We start from the raw sequence: 20,415 nt of genomic DNA on the forward strand, positions 1-20,415 counted from the left end.
CCAGTTACTGGAGGCAGCAAGAGTGCGAAACTCTATAGAGTAATCCGTTATGGATCGATTACCTTGACATAGGGAAGACAGGGACCAGGAAGCTTCTTTCCCAAAAACTGAGCGATCAAAAACCCTTATCATCTCCTCTTTAAAGTTCAGATAATTGTTAGTACACTCAGCGCTTGCCTCCCAGATAGCTGTGCCCCACTGCCGAGCCCGACCAGTAAGGAGTGATATGAAGTTGGCAATCCGAGCTCTCTCTCTTGAGTATGTGTTGGGTTGGAGAGAGAACACTATATCACACTGGGTGAGAAAGGAGCGGCACTCAGTGGGCTGCCCAGAATAACATGGTGGGTTATTAACCCTAGGTTCCGGAGGCTCGGAAGAACCGGAAGTAGCTGGTGACACGAGACGAAGACTCTGATACTGTCCTGAGAGGTCGGAGACCTGAGCGGCCAGGGTTTCAACGGCATGCCGAGCAGCAGACAATTCCTGCTCGTGTCTGCCGAGCATCGCTCCCTGGAACTCGAGAGTAGAGTAGAGAGAATCCATAGTCGCTGGGTCCATTCTTGGTCGGATCCTTCTGTTATGCAGGTGAATGAGGACCCAAAAGCGACTTGGTGAAAACAGAGTCTTTAATCCAGTAAAGTCAATTTACAATCATAAGGCATAATTCCACTCGTAATGACGAGAACAGACTGGAGACTCGATCAAGAACTGCAGGTTGCCTCGGGAAGGCACTTGAACGTAGCAGACTCAGACACCTGCTCACCACGCAGCATCTGAGGGAAACACGACACGACAGGGCGATACACAGACACAGCACGGTGAACAATAGACAAGGATCCGACAGGGCAGAAACGGAAAACAAGGGGAGAAATAGGGACTCTAATCAGGGGGAAGGATAGGGAACAGGTGTGGGAAGACTAAATGATTGATTATGGGAATAGGAACAGCTGGGAGCAGGAACGGAGCGATAGAGAGAAGAGAGAGAGGGAGGAAGAGAGAAAGAGGGGAACGAACCTAAAAAGACCAGCAGGGGGAAAACGAACAGAGGGAAAAGCAAAATGACAAGACAAAATAAGACAAAACATGACACAATGACCCCAATTATACTTCAGTTTTCCATAGTAACATCTGACAAAAATATCTAAAGACACTGAAGCAGCAAACATTCTGGAAATTAAAATGTGTCATTCTCAAAACGTTTGGCTACGACTGTACTTGACACAAGTAATTTTCCCAACCATTGTTAACAGACATATTATTTCACTTATAATTCACTGTATCACAATTCCAGTGGGTCAGAAGTTTATATATACTGAGTTGACTGTGCCTTTAAACAGCTTGGAAAACTTAGAAGCTTCTGATAGGCTAATTTACATCAATTGAGTCAATTGGAGGTGTACATGTGGATGTATTTCAAGGCCTACTTCAAGGCCTCATGGAAAAAACACCTCCACAAGTCTGGTTCATCCTTGGGAGAAATTTCCAAACGCCTGAAGGTACCACATTCATCTGTACAAACAATAGTACGCAAGTATAAACACCATGTGGCCAAGCAGCCGTCATACCGCTCAAAAAGGAGACACGTTCTGTCTCCTAGTGTCACGATTTCTGCCAAAGTTGGTCCATCTCCTTGTTCGGGCGGCGTTCGGCAGTCGACGTCACCGGTTTTCTAGCCGCCACCGATCCACTTTTAATTTTCCATTTGTTTTGTCTTCATTGTACACATCTGCTTTCTATTCCCATAATTATGTTCCTTATTTAACCCTCTGGTTCCCCCATTGTTTTGTGCAGGTTTGTTCATTTTAAGTTAGTCTGTATTTGTGAGCTTGCTTATTTTACTTCGGGAAATATTTGTTGTTTTGAGTAAAGTTACATTATTTACTCATCTCTGTTTCCTGCGCCTGACTCCACCTTACCTGCTCCACCGAGATGCCTTACACCTAGAGATGAACGTACTTTGGTGCAAAAAAATGCAAATCACTTGCAGAACAACAGCAAAGGTCCTTGTGAAGATGCTGGAGGAAACAGGTACAAACATATCTATATCCACAGTAAAACGAGTCCTATATCCACATAACCTGAAAGGCCAATCAGCAAGGAAGAAGCCACTGCTCCAAAACCGCCATAAAAAAGCCAGACTACGGTTTGCAACTGCACATGGGGACAAACATTGTACTTTTCGGAGAAATGTCCTCTGGTCTGATGAAGCAAAAATAGAACTGTTTGGCTATAATGACCATCGTTCTGTTTGGAGGGAAAAAGGGGAGGCTTGCAAGTTGAAGAACACCATCCCAACCATGAAGCACGGGGGTGGCAGCATCATGTTGTGGGGGTGCTTTGCTGCAGGAATGTCTGGTGTACTTCACAAAATAGATCGTATCACAAGGGAGGAAAATTATGTGGATGTATTGAAGCAACATTTCAAGGCATCAGTCAGGAAGTTAAAGCTTGGTTCGCAAATGGGTCTTCCAAATGGACAATGACCCCAAGCATACTGGCTTAAGGACAACAAAGTCAAGGTATTGGAGTGGCCATCACAAAGCACTGACCTACATCACATTGAAAAATTCTGTGCAGAACTGAAAAAGCACCTGCGAGCAAGGAAGCATGCAAACCTGACTCAGTTACACCAGCTCTGTCTGGAGGAATGGGCCAAAATTCACCCACCTTATTTGTGGGAAGCTTGTGGAAGGCTACCCAGAACGTTTGACCCAAGTTAAACAATTTAAAGGCAATGCTACCAAATACTAATTGAGTGTATGTAAACTTCTGACCCACTGGGAATGTGATGAAAGAAATAAAAGCTGAAATAAATCATTCTCTCTACCATTATTCTGACATTTCACATTCTTAAAATAAAGTGGTGATCCTAACTGAGCTAATACAGGGAATTTTTACTAGGATTAAATGTCCGGAACTGAAAACTGAGTTTAAATGTATTTAGCTAAGGTGTATGCAAACTTCCGACTTCAACTGTATGCTTGCTGATGATCCCCATTTGAATTTGTCAAAGAATAGAACGCATGTAGAGCAAGTGAAAAGTGGGGAAAAAATGAAACTATTAGGCGTCATGTTGGAAGCAGCTGTATCATGGTCAGAACACATAAATAATATTGTTATTAAGATGAGTAAAGGAATTGCAGTTACAAGAACATTTCAGAGTATGTAACATGTAGCACTCGGAAGAAGGTGATTCAATCCCTGGTCCTATCACACTTATAGTACTTTCCAGTTATATGGTCATCTGCAGCAAATAAAGATAGAAAAAGCTCAAATTCGCTCATAACAAGGCTGCCAGATTAGCTCTTCATTGCTCTATCCATATGAATATTATGCAAATGCATCAGAATCTCTCATGGCTTCAAGTTGATAACAAATTACTACGCAGTCTTCTGACTTTCTTTAGGAATGTTATATTTTTCAAAATAACACTGTATTTGTCAGGCCAGTTAGTACATACTGGCAACACGCATAACCACCAAACCAGACAGGCAAATTCAAGGCAGCTAAGACAACCCAAGCCAAGGAAAAATTGCCTGTCTGGTTATGCGTGTTGCCAGTATGTACTAACTATAGCTGAATGGAACTCTTTACCGATCCATACTTCTCAGGCAAAAAGTAAATCCATCTACAATATATATTTTTTAAGAACATCTAATATGATAGACCATATAACTGGACAGGAAATAGAAAGCATCAACTGAATGGTAAATGTGTTTCCTGTCAGGTATTTTAATTGTCTGAGACACATCAGGGGAACTAATCCTGAGCTGCTCCCACAGACACAGTGTTGTAGACAAGACGATGACCGGCTAGTTCGGCATGGTGGCAGCACTTTTCATTTATGTGTTTGTTTTCAATGTTACTGGAAATATTTGCACCTGCTATTAAAGAATAGTAAATTCTCAGCAACTTCTCAGTCATGCAAACACTTTTGATGGCATCCAGCATTTCAGATCTGGAATGAATGTTTACATAGCACCTTTGCACAAACCAAAACGATCATCGAATTCCAGTCTGAAATTGCAAATTAATGGGGGATTAATAACTCTATGCCTTCTCTTATCGGGTGATATCCATCAATGCCTTGGAACTCACTTTATCACGAACCCCATCAAACGGCCTATGCACCCATGCTCCTCTTGCGAACGGTGGATAAAGAGTAGCTTTGTTATGTTTGGAATGCGCGCAGGGGATTCATTTAAACTGCAGCACTTCTAGCTTTGGGCAAGGTGTCAATTAAGCTTACCGTTGCTGTCGGTGTGCTGTACCCACGGGGTGTATGAGCATTGAAGGTGGAGTGGGACCAGTTGGAGAGTGCACTGGAGGGGGGGGGGGGGGGGGGTGGTTCCACAGCGGAACGGAGGCAACTAGAGGCGAGTGACGGGGGGACACGGTGGTGAGGACGATGGAGTAGCACCTGGGGAGGGGTGCTCCATGGTGACAAAGAGGCCACCAGAGGAAGGGCAGTGGGAAGATGGCAGCGCAGTGGGAGGCGAGTTACAAGTGGATTGGGAATTCAATGAGGCCTTTGGGAAGAAGGGCTTACATTTTGTGCACTTCAACGTCGATGAGATACTCCTGTTGGTTTGCCTATCAGAGGTGGGTGTCTTATGTTTTACTGAGACATGGTTGGATTCGTCTGTTTGTGACTCAGAAATTGAGATAGGTAATCACTCTGTTGTCAGGAAGGATCGGAATCGGAACAGTGGGGGAATATGTGAGTTTGTAAGATCAGACATTGCTTTAAACGTCAGATCGGATTTAAACGCTGATCTGGAGATTGTCTGGCTGGATATCTGCTTCCCAAAACCAAGCCGATTTTGTTGGGGGTGTGTTATAGGTCGCCCAAGCAGAGTGCATTCTATAAAAGTCTTGAAATTGTAATGATTCCCTGTTGAAGGAAATCATTTTGTTAGGGGATTTCTATACTGATATCTGCAAAAAGAATAGCCCAACCCGCAATCAAATCAAATCAAATTTATTTATATAGCCCTTCGTACATCAGCTGATATCTCAAAGTGCTGTACAGAAACCCAGCCTAAAACCCCAAACAGCAAACAATGCAGGTGTAAAAGCACGGTGGCTAGGAAAAACTCCCTAGAAAGGCCAAAACCTAGGAAGAAACCTAGAGAGGAACCGGGCTATGTGGGGTGGCCAGTCCTCTTCTGGCTGTGCCGGGTAGAGATTATAACAGAACATGACCAAGATGTTCAAATGTTCATAAATGCCCAGCATGGTCAAATAATAATAAGGCAGAACAGTTGAAACTGGAGCAGCAGCACAGTCAGGTGGACTGGGGACAGCAAGGAGCCATCATGTCAGGTAGTCCTGGGGCACGGTCCTAGGGCTCAGGTCCTCCGAGAGAGAGAAAGAAAGAGAGAATTAGAGAGAGCATATGTGGGGTGGCCAGTCCTCTTCTGGCTGTGCCGGGTGGAGATTATAACAGAACGTGGCCAAGATGTTCAAATGTTCATAAATGACCAGCATGGTTGAATAATAGTAAGGCAGAACAGTTGAAACTGGAGCAGGAGCATGGCCAGGTGGACTGGGGACAGCAAGGAGTCCTCATGTCAGGTAGTCCTGGGACATGGTCCTAGGGCCCAGGCCAGTTGAAACTGGAGCAGCAGCATGGCCAGGTGGACTGGGGACAGCAAGGAGTCATCATGTCAGGTAGTCCTGGGGCATGGTCCTAGGGCTCAGGTCCTCCGAGAGAGAGAAAGAAAGAGAGAAGGAGAGAATTAGAGAACGCACACTTAGATTTACACAGGACACCGAATAGGACAGGAGAAGTACTCCAGATAAACAAACTGACCCCAGCCCCCCGACACATAAACTACTGCAGCATAAATACTGGAGGCTGAGACAGGAGGGGTCAGGAGACAATGTATTTATGCACTTTTGTAGATCACTTGCTCTGACCCAAATGATTAAAGGTCCCACCATGGTATGTGAAACAGTGCAAAGTACAATTGACTTAATATTGGTGTCTGATAAATCTAAAATATCGCAGAGTGGAGTAATAGTCTATGGAATCAGAGATAATTTTATTACATTTTGCACAAGGGGGATTTTAAAGATACAGTGGGGAGAACAAGTATTTGATACACTGCCGATTTTGCAGGTTTTTCTACTTACAAAGCATGTAGAGGTCTGTAATTTTTTATCATAGGTACACTTCAACTGTGAGAGACGGAATCTAAAACAAAAATCCAGATGATTTTTAAGTAATTAATTTTCATTTTATTGCATGACATAAGTATTTGATACATCAGAAAAGCAAAACTTAATATTTGGTACAGAAACCTTTGTTTGCAATTACAGAGATCTTACATTTCCTGTAGTTCTTGTCCAGGTATAAACCTATATAAACGTTGACCTGTGCTAGATAGTGTAGGGGTAGACAGTGCCTGGGAAGTTTTTAAATGTAGATTCCTTGATGTGGTCAATGTGATGGCTCCCATTAGACAGATCAGAGTAAAGCAGAGATCTAGCCTTTGGTTTAATCATGAGATTCTCGAATCTATCCAAGCAAGGAATAAGGCCTTTAAAAAATGTAAGAACTCTCAAGCAGCATGATTTTGTCCTATATAAACGTCACAGAAAGGAAGCACAGAGCAGGATGGATGAAGCTAAGAGGGGATACTTTGCTGAGAAAATAATTGAAAACAAAAATGACCCTAAAAAGCTTTGGAAATCATTTAAGGAACTATGATGTAGTAGTACTACCAAAACAAACTAAACAGTATTGGACTGAACATCAAAGGGGAGATGGCATATGACAAATCAGAGGTGGCCAATGAATACAATTTATTTTTTTTACTTCTGTTGCCAGCAAGTTGGTTAGCAAGCTGCCCACCATTTCTGGTTGTATGGAAGTAACCACATCAAGAAGTATTATGTAGAGTTAGGGGTTCAGCCAAACTCTTTTTATTTTGCAAAGGTAGCAACAGCCAAAATAGTCAGTATGCTGGCAGAGCTTAAATGCTCCAAAGCCACAGGCCTGGATAATATTCCTGCAAGGTTTCTAATAGATTCTGCTGAACAAATTGGCGCTTGTATTACGCATATCGTTAATCTCTCTCTTGAACAAGGCACCTTTCCCTATACCTCTGTATAAGAAGGGGATAAAGTCTGACTCTGGGAATTATAGACCTGTATCTATCCTCTGTGTAATATCAAAGATCCTGGAGAGAGTTGTACACGAGCAAATGTATGAATATGTTAACAAACAGGGTCTGATGTGTGATTTTTAGTCGGGTTTTCGAAAAACATACTCCACTGATTCATGTCTATTTTACTTGACTGACTTGACTGACAATTGGCTCATTCATCCCCCTCCTCTCCCCTGTAACTATTCCCCAGGTCGCTACTGCAAATGAGAACGTGTTCTCGGTTAACTTACCTGGTAAAATAACGGATAAATAAAATAAAATAAAAACTTCATAAGGAAAGAGATATAAATATGTGTGGAATGGTACTACTTGACCTACAGAAGGCCTTAGATACAGTTAACCACTGTCTCCTAATCTACAAACTGGAGGCACTGGGGTTAAGCAGTATTCCTCTAGGCTGGGTAAAGTCCTATTTATCAGGAAGGGAGCAAGTAGTAGAGGCTAATGGTTCATTGTCTCAGGCAAAACCAATGAGTTGTGGCATTCTGAAGAGGAGTGTACTTGGGCCTCTGCTGTTTTTATTGTATATTAACAATATGAAAGATGCTTGTTCTTGCCGTCTTTTTCTTTATGCGGATGACTCTACACTTCTGGTGTCTCACAAAAGTTGTCACGTTCTGACCTTTATTTCCTGTTTTGTATTTAGTTAGTATGGTCAGGGCGTGAGTTGGGTGGGCAGTCTGTTTGTTTTTCTAGGTTTTGGGAATTTCTATGTTTCGGCCTAGTATGGTTCTCAATCAGAGGCAGGTGTCATTAGTTGTCTCTGATTGAGAATCATACTTAGGTAGCCTGGGTTTCACTGTGTGTTTGTGGGTGATTGTTTCTGTCTCTGTGATTGCACCAGATAGGACTGTTTTGAGTTTGCACATTTATTGTTTTTTTTTTGTAGTCAGTTGTTCATGTGTACCTTAACATATTAAAAAGAACCATGGACACTTACCACGCCGCGTATTGGTCCTCTGATCCGTTTCGCCTCTCCTCTTCGGAAGAAGAGGAAATTCATTACAGAATCACCCACCCAAATCGGACGAAGCGGCGTGGTAAAGGACAGAGACGACAGCAGCAGCAGCATCAACAACAGAGGCCAGCATCACAGGACTCCTGGACATGGGAGGAGATACTGAACAGAGAGGGACCCTGGGCACAGGCTGGGGAAAATCGCCGCCCCAAAGCAGAGCTGGAGGCAGCGAGAGCTGAGCGGCGGCAATATGAGGAGCCAGCACGGCAGTGCGACCGGTACGAGAGGCAGCCCCCAAAATTTTTTGGGGGGGCACACGAGGTGTGATACTAAGCCAGGTAGCAGACCTGAGCTCACGCCTCGTGCTTATTATAAGCAGCGCATTACTGGTCAGGCACCGTGTTATGCGGTTAAGCGCACGGTGTCGCCAGTGCGTGTCCATAGCCCAGTGTGCTATAGGGCAGCCCCCCGAAAGTGCCATGCGAGTGTGGGCATTGAGCCAGGGCGTATGGTGCCTGCTCAGCGGGTCTGGTCGCCGGTACGCAGTTTTGGTCCAGGTTATCCTGCACCGGCTCTGCGTGCTGTGTCTCTGGTGCGCTACGCACTGCGCTCCGCTCGTGCCGGGCAACTGTGGGAGTGGAGCCTAAGGGAGAGGTGTGTGTAGTAAGCACTAGATCTCTCGTGCTTACCCACAGCCCGGTTCAACCTGTGCCTGCACTCTGGAGGGTCCGGGCTAGAGTAGTTGTCCAGCCTGGGGAAGTGGTGCCAAGGTTGCGCACCAGAGCTCCAGTGCTCCCCCACAGCCCGGTCTTTCAGGCTCCTCCTAACACCAAGCCTCCTGAAGGTCTCCCCAGCCTGGTGGTTCCTGTGGCAGCTCCACGCACCAGGCTGTCTCTCTGTCTCCTTCCTGCAGGTGCTCCCGCCTGTCCGGCGCCGCTGCCGGAGCGTCCCGCCTGTCCGGCGCCGCTGCCGGAGCGTCCCGCCTGTCCGGCGCCGCTGCCTCCTGTGGCAGCTCCACGCACCAGGCTGTCTCTCTGTCTCCTCCCTGCAGGTGCTCCCGCCTGTCCGGCGCCGCTGCCGGAGCCTCCCGCCTGTCCGGCGCCGCTGCCGGAGCCCCTCAGCCCTGGGGCGCCGCTGCCGGAGCCCCTCAGCCCAGGGGCGCCAGAGCCCCTCAGCCCAGAGGCGCCAGAGCTCCTGCCCCTCTGTCCCGAGCTCCTGCCCCTCTGTCCCGAGCTGCCCCTCTGTCCAGTGGGGTCATTGAGAGGGGTTGCCATGGTGAGAAATCCACGGAGGCGGACAATAAGGCGGACTAAGACAATGGTGAAGTGGGGTCCGCGTCCCGCGCCAGAACCGCCACCGCGGACAGACGCCCACCCAGACCCTCCCCTATAGGTCAAGGTTTTGCGGCCAGAGTCCGCACCTTTGGGGGGGGGGGGTACTGTCACGTTCTGACCTTTATTTCCTGTTTTGTATTTAGTTAGTATGGTCAGGGCGTGAGTTGGGTGGGCAGTCTGTTTGTTTTTCTAGGTTTTGGGAATTTCTATGTTTCGGCCTAGTATGGTTCTCAATCAGAGGCAGGTGTCATTAGTTGTCTCTGATTGAGAATCATACTTAGGTAGCCTGGGTTTCACTGTGTGTTTGTGGGTGATTGTTTCTGTCTCTGTGATTGCACCAGATAGGACTGTTTTGAGTTTTCACATTTATTGTTTTTTGTAGTCAGTTGTTCATGTGTACCTTAACGTATTAAAAAGAACCATGGACACTTACCACGCCGCGTATTGGTCCTCTGATCCGTTTCGCCTCTCCTCTTCGGAAGAAGAGGAGTTTTACTTTTGTAATGAATTTCCTATGTTGGAGAGAATACTTAGCACAGAGATTACTAACATTAGCAAATGGCTTGGTTAAAATAAGCTATATCTGCACTGAAGCAATGATTTTTTTGATCCAGACTTAAATTGTGTAGCTCGTCTGAAATCAGAGTGTAGTTAGGGGGTGAGGTGCTGACTACTAAAACCTCTGTTAGCTACATGGGATGTATCCTTGATGGAATCTTGGGAGGTGTGAGCATGGCCAATAAGGTGCTAGGGAAGGTTAATGCCAGAACTAAGTTTTTGGCTAGAAAGTCCAAGCTGTTTAGAACTCCATGATAGTGCTAGCTACTGCCCTCATTCAATGTCATTTTGACTATGCTAGTACTTCCTGGTTTGGGGGCTTATCTAAACTTATTAAAGAGAAGCTCCAGATATAGCCCAGAATAAGCTGATCAGGGTAGTATTGAAGGTGAGTCCACGTACTCACATAGGCAGGAGCTGCTTTCAGGAACTAAACTGGCTGCCTGTTGAGGCTAGGGTGTCCCAGATTAGAGTAGGTTTGGTTTACAGGAGTATTTATGGTCCTGCGCCCAGATATCTAAGTGATTACTTTCCTCGTGTTAGGGATGCACACAATCATATCACCAGATCAAGGGTTTGCTGATGTGGGCTCATACAGGTTCAGGAGTAATGCTGGGTAAGTTACTTTCTTGGATACTGGAGCCTCAGAATGGAATGAGTTGCCTCTGCCTATAAAAACAACGTCCTCTCTGGACAGCTTTAAACATAAAGTAAAAATATGTTTGATGTCCTCTGTGACCGTATGAATAACCCCTATGATGTAACTGGAATGATGAGATAGGTGTTCCTCTTCTATGTTTTTGTTTTATTTCACTGCCATACTGTTTTGATCTTGTCTAGCCATCTTTTCTCTAGAGGAACACAATGGAAATAAGTCCCGGACTTTATTGTGTGTTATCCTCGATGATTTTATTCATGTGCATGTATGGCTTTTAAGTGTTATGTGTGCTTTTTTTTAAATGGTCGAATTAATAAACTAAACTAAAACAAGTCTCCTTGATGAATGTTTGTGAAGTCGTGATTTGTGGTCGTTTGTCATGTCTTGTTAATTGGTTTTGGACCCCAGGAGGATTAGCTAGTGTTACGGCGTTAGCGAATGGGGATCCGAAAAAACACGACAAATTGGAACTCTCCGAGATCAGCACTCCTGCTCTGTGAGGCTTTGTGAATGTGGGCCGGCATCGTTGAGTGCACTTTACTTATGAGTGGTCATGCTGCTTGCATAATGCCGAAGCACTCGAAGCACTCTTAGAGCAAGCGCGCTGACCTGCCCTAAAATTGCTGCTTTAAAATGAACATTTAAAAACATGAAATGAAGTGCAGCTCCATTTAAAATTCATTGTCCGATAGTTTGAGCGAATCCTTTTTTTAAAGGCCTAGCTCTATTTTTTTTACAGGTATTCATTTTTAAACTTAAACTTCTTGGTTAAGATGGTGGGGGGGGGGGGGGGGCATAGCGAGTGCGGTTATTCTATTAAAGTACGGTCTTCTTTCAAAATGTCATGTCTCATGCTCAACAGACAGTAGGAAATAAAAGCTGAATGTGTAGATGAAATATAGAAACATTTACATTTACATTTAAGATCGCCTTTACGAGTTCGACAAGAAAAGCGATCTGCTGAGGCATTTCATCAGTATTATGTCATGTCCATTCATTGTGCCAGGTGACCAAAATTAAAACTTTAGAAACTTTAGGTGGATTTATTTGGTACAGCTCAACAGGATTTTGCTTTCATTGTCCGATCCTACAGTAGTATCATTACATCCCAAAAAGCACCAGAGACCAGCGCAAATAGCATTGTTATTCAGATTGAAATTAAAAACAGTAACGCATTTAACAATTTTTCAAGTTCGGTTTTCATCCAATCAGTTATTGGGAGATCTCATTGCACACTACGCTATAACAAGTGGGTGGGCTCTGTTTTAATCATCTTATGGATTTGTTGATTTACAGCATTACAGACAACGGACATGAATTTGAAACTGATATAAAGTTAGATAATCAGAGTTGGGACTATATGTGCAGGGACACCTTCTGCAAAATCTGAGCAATTAGAATGTCCCAAAGAACTTGAGCCAACATTGTGTCCTTCCCTTACACATTGTTTTTATGATCGTCAATAACAAAATCCCTCTATGCAGGGTGTGAGAATATCGGTAAATAGGTTAATTCATTCTGCGTTTTAACACTTCAGTTTGGACTCCGCTAAGTACATGGCCACTATGTGCGTTAATTCTAATTGTGTATCTGGACACTTCTGTTTCCACTCCACTATAGCCACAGCTTATTTTAGGACACCAAGGATAACATCCACCCCTTTCAGGACAACACAGAACAGTAGAACAATTATGGTGCCCCATCTAGGAAACCTATGATATCTGAAGTACACCTTACTCCCGGAGGGAAAGCATCAACAATGTCTGCTGTCCTGACAGAAACAACCTATCATGATTAGCTGGGAGGTTTTGAAAGTGCAGGGTCATTCAAGTACTTCTCAAAATATACATAATTAATACAAAAGGAGGGGACTTGAATCCTAGGATTGAACCCGAGGAACAATAGTTTGTCCCTGTGGTCCTCCTATTCAAAAGTAGCCTCGACAAGATAGCTGCTACAGCTACACAGATTCTGAAGTGAGTTATTCCCCGATTCGTCAGCCTAACGAAAGCACAAAAAATACCCATTGCCATATCCCCTCAAAGAAATAACTGAAGTTCTCATATTAGTACTTCATTTCCTATTCTTTTACATGTTAATAAAAAGCCCATTGTGTGGATTCAGAAGCAAAGAGCGAAAATTGCACAATTCACCCTTCATTAAGAATGAACAACTATTACATATTGCCATGGGATAAATAATCAGGTTCACTCTCTCAAGTTGCACTCTTTCATCACATGTACAGCTGTTTCTCAAGATCTTGCACACAAATGAAATGCTATTGAGCCCACACTACTACACTGTCTGAGCCAATAACTACATGTTTTCTGGTAAGTTTTAATTACAATACTGGGTGGGGTGAATATAATTTACATGACATACGTTATTTTTTTTGTTAACTAGTAAATAGTAGCCTACAGCAAAGTGTGTTTAAATAATTCATAACTTGTTAACCTCTTCGAGATAGGGGGCGCTCTTTTAATTTTTGGATAAAAAACATTCCCATTTTAAACAAGATATTTTGTCACGAAAAGATGCTCAACTATGCATGGAATTGACAGCCTTGGAAAGACAAAACTCTGACGTTTCCAAAACTGCAAACATATTATCTGTGAGTGCCCCAGAACTAATGCTACAGGCGAAACCAAGATGAAGTTTCATACAGGAAATGCCCCAGATTCTGAAGGCGCTGTGTTCCAATGTCTCCTTATATGGCTGTGAATGCGCCAGGAATGAGCCTGCGCTCTCTGTCGTTTCCCCCCATTGTCTGCAGCATTGTGACGTGTTTGTAGGCATATCATTGGAAGATTGACCATAAGAGACTACATTTACCTGGTGTCCCACCCGGTGTCCCGGCACGACCCGGCGCGTTCCATTTCTTCAGAAGAGAAAGTAAACTTCGACGATGGATTTTATCGTCGATAGATATGTGAAAAACACCTTGAGGATTGATTCTAAACATCGGTTTGCCATGTTTCTGTCGATATTATGGAGTTAATTTGGAAAAAAGTTTGCGTTTTAATTACTTATTTTTTTATTTTTTTCCTTACCCAAACGTGATGAACAAAACGGAGCGATTAGTCGACACAAATAATATTTTTTGTAAAAATCGGAACATTTGCTATCTAACAGAGTCTCCTCATTGAAAACATCTGAAGTTCTTCAAAGGTAAATTATTTTATTTGAATTATTTTCTGTTTTTTGTGGAAAATGTTGCATGGTGAAAGAGACATAATACTATGCTAGGCTATCAATACTATTACACAAATGCTTGTTTAGCTATGGTTCAAAAGCATATTTTGAAAATCTGAGATGACAGTGTTGTTAACAAAAGGCTAAGCTTGAGAGCAAATAGATTAATTTCATTTCATGTGCGATTTTCATGAATAGTTAACGTTGTGTTATGCTAATGAGCTTGCTGATAGATTTACACAATCCTGGATACAGGTTTTTTTTCGTAGCTAAACGTGACGCAGAAAACGGAGCGATTTGTCCTAAACAAATAATCTTTCAGGAAAAACTGAACATTTGCTATCTGAGAGTCTCCTCATTGGAAACATCCGAAGTTCTTCAAAGGTAAATTATTTTATTTGAATGCTTTTCTGGTTTTTGTGGAAAATGTTGCATGGTGAAAGAGAGGCATAATCCTATGCTAGGCTAGCAATACTGTTACACAAATGCTTGTTTAGCTATGGTTCAAAAGCATATTTTGAAAATCTGAGATGACAGTGTTGTTAACAAAAGGCTAAGCTTGAGAGCAAATAGATTCATTTCATTTCATTTGCGATTTTCATGAATAGTTAACGTTGCGTTATGGTAATGAGCTTGAGGCTGTAGTCACGATACCAGATCCGGGATGACTCGACGCAAGAAGTTAACAATGTCTGCTAGTTAGTTTTTCTACCATGTGGGTTTTAGCTTTCTTGAGCCTGCTAACTGAGGAGTGTTAATTCACCTGTTTCCATACATGTTTAATTCTAAAATATTTATCTTACAAAGGAGTTGTTTAATCTAACTGCTTAACTATTTATCTGTACATGGAATTGTATTAGTTTATTTTTACTCATTTTTACAAGAAAACGCCATGGACACTATCTGATGTGTGGAGACATTTCACTGCAGCTAACATTTCACTGCAGCTAATGTAGAAGGAAAAGCTGTGTACATTTGCAAATACTGTGCCAAATCGTATGTGAAGAATGCAACAAAGATGCAGAATCAGCTGGCAAATTGCATAAAGTTCCTCAGCGCTCACAACAAGCAACTTTTGACAAAAGTCCCTCTACTTCTATTCGAGGTGAAAATTATGAATCAGAGACCTTATCGATAGCAACAGCTCATGGTCCTCCTGGAATCAGAAGTTTTTTTGACTCAATGGAGGAACGTAGAGAAATGCTGATGAATGTCTTGCTCGAGCTGTGTATGCAACTGGTTCACCTCTTATGCTCACAGGCTGTGTATTGGAAGAGATTTCTGAATGTTCTTGGCCCAGCATACACCTCTCCAACCAGGCATGCTTTATCTACTCATTTGCTGGATGCAGAGTTCAACAGAGTTCAAGTGAAGGTCAAGCAAATCATAGATAAAGCAGACTGTATTGCAATCATCTCCTATGGGTGGTCGAATGTCCGTGTGCAAGGAATAATTAACTACATCATCTCCACCCCTCAACCAGTATTCTACAAGACCACAGACACAAGGGACAACATACACATCGGTTTCAAAATTGCAGATGAGTTGAAGGCAGTCATCAATGGCCTTGGACCACAGAAGGTATTTGCACTGTTGACAGCCTATGGTTGCGAACATGAAGGCTGCTTGGAGGAGTCCTACCCTCACATCACACCCATTGGCTGTGCTGCTCATACATTGAATCTGCTCCTCAAGGACATCATGGCACTGAAAACATTGGATACACTCTACAAGAGAGCCAAGGAATTGGTTAGGTATGTTAAGGTTCATCAAGTTAGAGCAGCAATCAACCTCACCAAGCAAAGTGAGAAGAATAAAGCTGCCCAGCAACACCCAGGTGAGGTGGTGTTGTCATCATGTTTGCCAGTCTCCTGGAGGGGAAGGAGTCTCTCCAAAGAAATGGCCATATCACATTCTGTCGATATGAACAGCCACATCAAGAGGATCCTCCTGGATTATGTATTTTGGGAGAGAGTGGTAAGCAGCCTGAAACCTATAGCAGTAGCCATTACACGGATTGAGGGAGACAATGCCATCCTGTCTGATGTTCAGACTCTGCTTGCAGATGTTAAAGAAGAAATCCGTACTGCCCTGTCCACTTACCTGTTGCTCCAAGCAGAGGAAACTGCAGTTCTGAAATACATCAATAAGCATGAAGACTTCTGCCTGAACCCCATACATGCCACAGTGTACAAGTTGGACCCCAAGTATTCTGGCAAGAACATCCTGTCTGGTACAGAGATCAATAAGGCCTATGGTGTCATCACTACCGTGTCTCGCCACCTTGGCCTGGAAGAGGGCAAGGTTCTTGGCAGTCTGGCAAAGTACACTTCCAAGCAAGGACTTTGGGATGGAGATGGAATATGGCAGTCGTGCCAACATATGTCATCAGCCACTTGGTGGAAGGGACTTTGTGGATCTGAGGCTCATTCCCCTGTTGCCTCCATTACTCTCCAAATCCCACCAAAATCAACTGCCTCTGAGCGCAACTTGTCCTTGTTTGGGAACACACGCACCAAAGCTCGCAACAGGCTGATCAGTACAAGGCTTGAAAAATTGGTGGCCATCCGTGCAAATTTGAGGCTTTTTGAGCCTGACAACGAGCCATCCTCAACAAGGTTGGGAAGTGACAGTGAAGATGAGGCCTGATGTTCAAGAAGTGGACATTGAGGAGGTCCAGGGAGAAGACACGGAAGCCTGAGAGGAAGACAACCAAAGCTTTAGTTTCTAGACTATCATTTTACAGATGTTGAAAACATATATATATGCCATTTAGCAGACGCTTTTATCCAAAGCGACTTACAGTCATGTGTGCATACATTCTACGTATGGGTGGTCCCGGGGATCGAACCCACTACCCTGGCGTTACAAGCGCCATGCTCTACCAACTGAGCTACAGAAGGACCACACTACAGAAAAACAAGGTATAAAATCATGTTTGATGCACTCTGAAAACAATGTTTTAAACATATTCTTAATTCCCACAGAAAGTTTCCACCTCTGAACATTCCCCAAAATGTGCAACCCTACACACAACATTTAATGATTTGAGTTAGTTCATATAAGCAAATCAGTCAATTGAAATAAATAAATTAGGCCCTAATCATGCCTTGTAGTGCATTGGCCCAGCCACATGGGAGCCAGGCCCAGGCCCAGCAAATCAGAATTAGCCCCCCCCCCACAAAAGCGCTTTATTACAGACAGAAATACTCCCGTTTCATCAGCTGTCGCTGGTCTCAGACAATCCCGCAGGTGGTCTGGTGTGGTTACATGTCGTCTGCAGTTGTGAGGCCGGTTGGACATACTGCTAAATTCTCTAAAATGTGGTGAAAGGTGGCTTATGGCAGAGAAATTAACATTCAGCTATCTGGCACCAGGAAAAATTCCTGCAGTCAGATTTTAGTGGCCGTTTATTGTCCCCACACAAGGTGCACCTGTGTTAAGATCATGCAGTTTAATCAGCTCCATGATTTGTCACACCTGTCAGGTGAACGGATTATCTTGGCAAAGGAGAAATGCTCACTAACAGGGATGTAAACAAATGTGTGCCCCAAATTTGAAAGATAAACTTGTTTGTGCGTATGGAACATTTCTGGAATCTTTTATTTCAGCTCATGGGACCAAGACCTCACGTTTTGCATTTACAGTGCCTTTGTAAATTATTCAGACCCCTTGACTTTTTCCACATTGTTACATTACAGCCTTATTCTTAAATATTTGTTTCCTTTAATTTACACACAATTCCCAATAATGACAAAGCAAAAAAAGGTTTAGAAACTTTGCAAATAGTAACCGGAAATATCACAACTATAAGTATTCAAACCATTTACTCAGTACTTTAAAGCACATTTTGGCAGTGATTACAGCAACAAGTATTCTTTGGTATGATGCTACAACCTTGGAACACCTGTATTTGGAGAGTTTCTCCCGTTCTTCTCTGCAGATCCTCTCAAGCTGTCAGGTTGGATGTGGAGCGTTGCTGCACAGCGATTTTCAGGTCTCTCTATACATGTTTGATTGGGTTCAAGTCTAGGCCACTCAAGGACTGAGACCTGGGCTGAGCTACTCCTGCATGGTCTTACCTTGTGCTTAGGGTCATTGTCCTGTTGGAATCTAAAACCTTTGTCCCAGTCTGAAGTCCTGAGCAGGTTTTAATCAAGGATCTCTGTACTTCCAGAGAATCTGGTTTCTCATGGTCAGAGTCTTCAGGTGTCTTTTGACAAACTCCAAGCGGGGTGTCATGTGCCTTTTACTGAAGAGTGGCTACCATCTGGCCAATCTACCATAAAGGCCTGATTGGTACTGCAGAGACTGTCGTCTTTCTGGAAGTTTCAACCATCTCCACAGAGGAAGTCCAGAGCACTGTCCAAGTGACCAGATTTTTGGTCAGCTCTCTGATCAGGGACATTCAATGCGGCAGACATTTTTTTGCATCCTTCCCCAGATCTGCACCGACACAATCCTGTCTGAGCTCTACGGACAATTCCCTCGACTTCATGGCTTGGTTTATTCTGATATTCACTGTCAATTGTGGGACCTTAGCTGTGCCTTTCCAAATCATGTCCAATCAATTAAATGTACCCCAGGTGGACTCCAATCATGTTGTAGAAACATCAAGGATGAGCAATGGAAACAGGATGCACCTGAGCTCAAATTCAAGTCTCATAGCAGAAGGTCTGAATACTTGTAATTAATGTATCTGTTAATAGTTGCTAAATTTAGAAAAACCTTTACCTTTCATTATGGGGTTGTGTGCAGATTGCTGAGGAATTTATTTTAATCTATTTTAGAATAATGCTGTAACATAACAAAAATGTGGAAAAGTAAAGCGTTCTGAGTACTTTCCATGTATTTTGTTCAGTATAGGTAATCTGGGAAGAGAGGTACACATCCGCCATTTGATTTTCAGATAAAACCATGAAGACTGAAAGGCAGCAGTTTGCCTCAATTTATGCTGTAGATTAGCACACTATTTAGGGTTCCTGTTTTCCCCACTAGGTTCCCTTCAAAGTTCACTGCTCAAACTTGTGAGTGTTAGCCATTTTATTCAAACATGTCCCATATAAAGATTAACATTAAGATCTTAAAGATTATGACTTTAACACATACATAGTAAAATACCACAGAAAACACCATAAATATTTTCAGTAGAGTATGAACATTTTAAATTAATTATACATCGTCCCTCTTAACATTCAAAATGCCCTTTAATTCGTCAAACTATTGAATACGTGACAACAGAAGTCCCAGCAACAGCTGAACCCTCATTAACCAGGTGATCAAGTGCTCCATTAGATGTACAGACTAAACTGAAGGACTATCAGAGACAAACACACTTCACCATCTAGGGCCCTGTTCATGAGGGTGTAACAGAGAACATTCAAATAGGAATGTATTGTCCAGAACAAATATGATTGTCTCAGACAGAATAGGGGATCGTGAATCAGCTCTGTCCATTAGCTTTCAAAACACACCTCAGGACTCCTTTAGGATGGCCACTCCTGTATAAATGCTGCCATCTAGGGGGTATATTGATTATGTTACACATTGGAGAAGGCCGTCAACATTGATCCAGTCAGGACAACACAGGAGGCTACTATGAAGATTGAACAGTTTACCAAACCCTGAAACAAAACAAGCATTAGTCAATACAGCAAATATCTGGTGGCATGTCACTGTCAAATTGGGTTGGCACAGGCTAACCATAATGTGAGCGGAATGGTGTTGAAAAGGGAGGGGCATGCATAAGAGCAACAGGATATAAAATATATGACATTGGGCAAGCTAATCAGAACTAAATGATACTCAGCCGGGGTCAAAAAGGGATGGGATGACCAGCTACTTCAAAATCAGCACGGTTTGTATTACATTTGGAAATTCTAGGGCAAAAACTTTATTTAGAAAATTGCGTGGAACTGGATTTCATCTGTCCGCAAAATGACATAAATGGCTGAGAGTTCATACTTCAATTTCAGCAATTGTCAAGTGTGCCTTGTTCCCAGAAGCTGAGGCAGTTTCTTAGACTAATAAATCAGCTAAATTTGCTCACTCCGGGACACTTACTTTGACTTCTTTGAAAACCAGACTTCCCCACAGAGCTGCAACTAGACAATTACCCTAGAAAGAGGAATTATGTTAATTGAAATGATTGGATCACTTACATGTTTAAAAAGCACCATTGTCAGGTCCTCTCCATTTAGCATTACCGGGAACGGTAGCACATTTTCAAGAAACTGACAATGGCGCAAATTTTATTCTGTAAAAAAACATCACCAAATCTCAATGTCATAACCTATACACAGACATAGGCACAAGTTATGTGCTATACAAACTGAGTCATTTAGCAAAAACACACTACATGACCTAAAGTATGTAACCTGCTCGTCGAACATTCACTCGAAAATCATAGGCATTAATATGAGATGGTCCCCTCTTTGCTGCTATAAACCCCTCCCCTCTTCTGGGAAGGGTTTCCACTAGATGTTGGAACATTGCTATGAGGACTTGCTTCCATTCAGCCACACGAGCATTTGTGAGGTC

The 20,415-nt window shown here is 43.1% G+C and overlaps 1 long non-coding RNA gene across 1 annotated transcript; it reads right to left on the reverse strand.

Annotated features, from left to right (window-relative positions):
- Nucleotides 1-18,903: 18,903 nt before the first annotated feature.
- LOC124010518 lies at nucleotides 18,904-20,004 on the reverse strand. Its single transcript, XR_006834461.1, has 2 exons — nucleotides 19,939-20,004; nucleotides 18,904-19,499 (listed from the first exon to the last, which is right to left on the reverse strand). It is a non-coding gene; the product is annotated as an uncharacterized LOC124010518 (long non-coding RNA).
- Between the last annotated feature and the right edge of the window lie 411 nt (nucleotides 20,005-20,415).

This window comes from Oncorhynchus gorbuscha, linkage group LG23 (genome assembly GCF_021184085.1).
Source record: "Oncorhynchus gorbuscha isolate QuinsamMale2020 ecotype Even-year linkage group LG23, OgorEven_v1.0, whole genome shotgun sequence".
In the NCBI taxonomy this organism is placed as follows: Eukaryota; Metazoa; Chordata; class Actinopteri; order Salmoniformes; family Salmonidae; genus Oncorhynchus; species Oncorhynchus gorbuscha.